Raw genomic sequence first — 5,854 nt, forward strand, 5'->3', positions numbered from 1 at the left:
TGAAGTCCAAATGGATTAAATACCTCAATATAACTCTAACCACACTGAATCTGATAGAGAAAAAAAGTGGGAAATAATCTTTAATGCATAGTCACAGGAGACCACTTTCTAAACATAACCCCAGTAACACAGACAATAAGAGCAACAATAAATAAATGGAACCTCCTGAAACTGAGAAGCTTCTGTAGAGCAAAGGACACAGTCAATAAGACAAAAAGGCAGCCTACTGAATGAGAAAAAAAAATCTTCATCAATCCCACATTAGACAAAGGACTGATCTTCAAAATATATAAAGAACTCAAGAAATTAGATGTTAAAATTCTAAATAACCCAATTAAAAAGTAGTGTACTGAACTAAACAGAAAATTATCAACAGAAAAATTTCAAATGACCAAAAGATACTTAAGGACATGTTCAACTTCTGTGGATATCAAGAAAATGCAAATCAAAACAACTCTGAGATACCATTTTACTCCTGTTGGAATGGCTAAGATAAAAAAACACTAATGATAGCTTATGCTGGAGAGGATGAGTAGCAAGGGAAACACTCATCCATTGCTGGTGGGAATGCTAACTTGTGCAGCCGCTTTGGAAATCAGTGTGGTGGTTTCTCAAAAAACTGGGAATCAACCTACCTCAGGATATAGCAATGCCACTCTTGGGAATATACCCAAAAGATGCTCAATCATACTACAAAAGCATTTGTTTCAACTATGTTCATAGCAGCATTATTTGTAATATGTGTAATAGCCAGAGCCTGGAAACAACCTAGATGCCACTCAACTGAAAAATAGATAAAGAAAGTGTGGCTCATCTACACATTAGAACTACTCAGCAGTAAAAAATAATGACATCTTGAATTTTGCATGCAAATGGAAGGAATTAGAAAACACTGTCCTGAGTGAGGTAACCCAGACCCCCTCCAAAAAAAAACCCCGAATATGGTATGTACTTACTCATAAGTAGAAGCTAGGCATAAAGAAAGGGCATCGAGCCTATAGTTCATGATCCTGGAAGAACTCAGTAATAAGGTGAACCCCCCCCAAAACATATATAGACCCTCCTGGAAAATCAAAACAGACAAAAATTTGGGAGCATGGGGTCAGGAGGTAGAAGGAAGGGGAGAAAGTGGGTTTGAGGAGAACTTGAGGGAATGGGATAGTCAAGATGGAGGAAGGACAGATATGAGAGCAAGGAAAGAGATATCTTGATTGAAGGAGCCATTATAGAGTTAGCAAGAAACCTGACTCTAAAATAATGCCCACGAACCCACAGGGATGACTCCAGCTAGACCCTAAGCAATAGAGGAGAGGGTGTCTGAACTGGCCTTACCCTGTAGTCAGACTGATGATTATCACCATAGAACCTTCGTCCAACAACAAATGGGAACAGAGGCAATGACCCACATCGGAGCACTGGATTGAGCTCCCAAAATCCAGTTGAAGAGTTGAAGGAGTGAGAGTATGAGCAAGGAATCCAAGACACTAACTCCAACTGGACTGGGAGTCAACTCTGAAGGGGGTTGACATTTGGGACAGACTGGCACGCCACTGATAGTGACACTGGGATTTGTTTCTACAGTGTGTACTGGTTTCTTGGGATCCTATTCTCTTTGGATGTAAACCTTGCTCAACCTAGATGTAGGTAGGGTGGGCCTTGGACTTTCCACAGGTTGGGGTGCATGGCCCTCTCTTAGGATTCGAAACGGGTGGGGTGGGAGGGTGTGGGGGGAAGTAGGAGGGGAGTGGGAGGAGGGGAGGGAGTGGGAATTTGGATTGGTATTTTTTAAGTAATAAAAAAAGAAAAAAAGAAAATTAAAAGGTTGCCTTGAGTCTCAGACATGATCTTGGATTTTTAAATATTATTTTAAAATTACACACACACACACACATATTTCTTAAACTGCATATAATTTTTACTTCCAATCGAGATGAATGCTTGGATATCTATGATCCTAGGTGACAGGTGTAACCTTAGTCTCAAAAGCAAGGGACTCAGGTAACTTCATTCAGCTGAAAACTGAACTTTCTCATCAGAGAATTACTTCTGTTCCTGATAAGAAGTATGGCTCCTGAACAAAGCCTCAAACAAGAATAATCTCAGTAGGAGGGATGGATTTTTCTCTTAGGTTATTTTATATTTTAAACTATAAAAAGATGGAGCCTGAAAAAAACTGACAAGTAAAATACCATACAATAGAAACCTTACTAAAATAGGTATTTTCTTTAACTTCCTTCTTTTGCAGTTATTTAACCATGAGGTGTGAGATGTTGCCCGTGTTGCTGAGTGTGTGCTTGAATCCTAGTGAACAGCTTCACATTTCACTGTACAACTGAACACAGCCAAACACCTGTAGCTTATAATATCAAGGGTGTTTAAACCTCCATTTATCATTCTGTTTAATTAATTGAAACAGTTGACCAGTTTTTGATTGGCAGTCTCTCAACTCTTAGACTTTAAATGATACAAAATAGCCTCTATTTCTTTAAGCTAAAATATGCCTAGAGGTGGGACAAAATTCAGAATTGTGATGAAGGGGGCTGTAAGCTGATGTCATAGAGGGTTGGCTTGAAGCTGGTGGTAACTTCTAGCAGCCCTGGCAGACCTTATTCCTCCCTCAGTGGAGTCAGTTGGTCTACCTCTGAACTGCTCTGAAAGAGTTGTTTAGATCCTTTTTTCAAATCACGGGTTGAGAAACTTCAGGTTTCTGAAGCATCCTATTTCAGAAATCCTTTTTTTTTTTTATTTTGAGGTGTGTGCGCACACTTGTGTGCACACACGTGCATGCGTGCACTTTAAATTAATTGTCCTTAATTCAGTGCTAGATGGCTTGATTTGGTAAGTATGCTTTGTAGTCAGATTGTTTTCTGTTGTCTCTGGGTTTGCTGCTCCCCAGTTTCAGATATTAGACTAAGTCCAGGAGAAGGGGACTTGATGGGAGGGGTAAGTGTTTAGCAGGGAGACAACATAGTCTGCTAGAAGATAGAATGAGGCACAAGAAACTCCTGATTTAGCTGGTTCATGGTGTGAGCAAGCCTGTTTCAGGCTCAGCAAGGAGTTGACTGGACACCTTCAGAATCTTTTTAACCCTGAGATAGCAGAACCTACATTGTTTGTTTGTGGAGTTCTCCCAACCCTCAAAAAAAAAAAAAAAACCCAAAACCACTGCTTTCAAAAAAAATTTTTTTTTCCTCAGCAGTTTTGGGCGATAACATTTTAAAGTGTCATTCCTTCAGTCCTGAAAACAGGTCTACCCAATGTACTTGATGGAGGAAGTTCTGATTCAGTAAGCACAGTTTAGAAGGTGTGGGAAGCCCCAGTGCAGGCTTTTCATTCGCTCAGGGTCCTTCACTGCCTCTGAGAAGTAAACACTCTCTACTGTCATCCTCATTTCCTGATATCTGGATTTTACAATCAAGTCTTTTGTTCTTGTTGTTTTGTTTTATTTTTTGTTTTTCAAGACAAGGTTAATCTGTGTAGCTTTGGAGCCTGTCCTGGAACTTGCCCTGTAGACCAGGCTGACCTCAAACTCCCAGAGATCCACCAGCCTCTGCCTCCCAAATGCTGGGATTAAAGTCATGCGCTACTACCACCTACCTCAAATCCTTTCTCAACTACAAATTGTAGTTGAGACATGGGGCAGCGGTGGCCAAGAGGCTGCTGATTTTGGGAGTGAGGCCAACCTCCGCTGCCCAATCTTCTCTTCCAGGTGTGAACGATGTTAGACGTGAATACAAGGATTAATTTTTAGCGGTATGGTGGCTGGTGCAATTATACTGTTCATTATTGCCTACTTTCTTGTCTTGACCGCCATCAAGGATGTCAAGTAAGTCGCTTGAGTAGGAGTGAAGAACACTTCTGCTGTGGGACACTGGGCCCCCTGCTGGAGCGGGGTCATTTCTTACTACAGTGGCCTGTCCTAGAGGAAAGTCAGGGGGCCACTGTCAGGTCTGAGAGGATTGGGACAGATGGGTACAGAAACTTGAGGATTTCCCTTCTAGCTTGGTGCTGGGAGCTTACAAGTCTACTGTTCTCAGCTGGACTCTGTGTGTGTGTGTGTGTGGTGTGTGTGTGTGTGTGTGTGTGTGTGTGTGTGTGTGTGTGTGTGTGCGCGCGCACACACATGTGCACTTGTGTGCCAGCATTCCTTTCTGTCCCCAGGGAGTGTGCCTTCAGGTGTTTAACAGGACCCTGGCTGAGCCCTCTTTCCCTCTCTGGCACTGTAGACTGGGGAATCCACGAGGATGCCATGGGGAGGAGATGTCTCCTACTCACACAGTATGGCCATGACAATCTCTTCCCACTCACTGGGGAGCTCACATGTTCCCTCATCATTGTCAGTGGCTGTGGGAAAAGTGAAGTGGGTCAAGAGAACAGAGACTCCACGGAGGACAGCTGACAGGGATGGACGTCAGATGAGAGATGTTTGAAGTTTGGGAGAGAAGCCTTAAGTATGAGAGGCAGGCGGTCAGCAGTAACGGTGTCCCTTTCTTGGGACTTAGATGGTGGAGACCCAGAGCTGAGCCCAGCCAACTCTAGCACCTTCTTCATCATTCCCACATCTCACAGGGGCCTGTTAGCAGCCACTGGTGTGCAAATCTCTCTCCCTTGCTTGAAGTGGCAACCTGGGTTCATATGCATAGCAACTGTATGAGAGGAAAACACAGGGAAGGAGTAGAGAGCTTTACCCCAAGGCTGGTGTCACATGTGTGATGGGCTTCCGCCCTGGACTTCCCATACAGCCTTCATGATTGTAGAAGCTCACTGGAAAGGACAATTCTAAGCTCATTTTGTGTGTGTGTTTTCTTAAGATTCGCAAATTATGGAGATGTCGAAAGCTGCATTAATTCATGGAAATTCACTAAAGAGATCATCCGGGCCAAACCCATTACTGCCAAGTCTTGTATTCTCGATACTGTGATGAGTATGCCATCTCCATCTATACAAATTCTGGCATCCTGCAACCTTGTTTTTGTGGCACCAACAAAGGACTCTGACATGACTGATCAGAGTCCAAAATATTCAAAATCAGCATTTCTTTGTTAGTAGAAAATTTAATTTTCAAATTAAGTTCTGTTATGTTTATACCATTATTTACTCTCTAATATGGTTTTATGTTCTTTGTATAAACACACAATAATAAAAATAATCTTATACTTTCAAATTTTGGGTCCTTGAAAGTTATTACTACCACTGTTTAGGATAATAAGGAAATATAGGTTAGCAATTAGTCACCTATTATAATCTAATATAGTCACATTAGGCACATTTTCAAGGTCAAATAAAGATATATTTTATAGACAGGTCATCTCCAAATACTTCACAGATCTATAGAATATGGCACTTAAGATATTTTAATAGCATAGGTTCATTTTCATGACAATGAGACATGTCTGCTACTGGCAACACCAGTCTACTTCAGAGGAGACAATGGCATCTAAGAAACTCCAAATGATGCTTGCCTTCTTTGTGGTAAAAGTAAACCACTGGGAAAGAAAAATGCCCTTGCCTCAATTGCTGGCAGTACGTTGTCCTAATTGGATAAGCAGGACACAACAAAGTGACTGTCAAACATTGTCAAGAGAAGGAGGGAAAGCCCTTTGAAATATCCTGCTTTCGAATATGCTAGGTATGTAGGCCAAAGATGGATGCCCCAATGTTGCAGAGGAACCTTGGGTGACTGTCCAGACAGTCAGCTGTTTTTGTCACTTCTCACATTTTTGGAAATTCGTTTGTTTATACTTCCTGCTTACTCTGCTAATATTATTTCCTTCTTGGTTTTCTGAGGGAATTGAAGACTAGATAGTTATAGCTACAGTTTTCCTCGTTTACCTAATGCAGAAAGCAAGTTATG

The 5,854-nt window shown here is 41.6% G+C and overlaps 1 long non-coding RNA gene across 1 annotated transcript; it reads left to right on the forward strand.

The window, feature by feature from the left end:
• Nucleotides 1-2,607: 2,607 nt before the first annotated feature.
• LOC148119348 (uncharacterized) lies at nt 2,608-5,126 on the forward strand. The gene is made up of 3 exons (XR_015735244.1): nt 2,608-2,838; nt 3,710-3,826; nt 4,812-5,126. It is a non-coding gene; the product is annotated as an uncharacterized LOC148119348 (long non-coding RNA).
• The last annotated feature ends 728 nt before the right edge of the window (nt 5,127-5,854 follow it).

Source organism: Myodes glareolus, chromosome 17 (genome assembly GCF_982192425.1).
Source record: "Myodes glareolus chromosome 17, mMyoGla1.1, whole genome shotgun sequence".
Taxonomy (NCBI): domain Eukaryota; kingdom Metazoa; phylum Chordata; class Mammalia; order Rodentia; family Cricetidae; genus Myodes; species Myodes glareolus.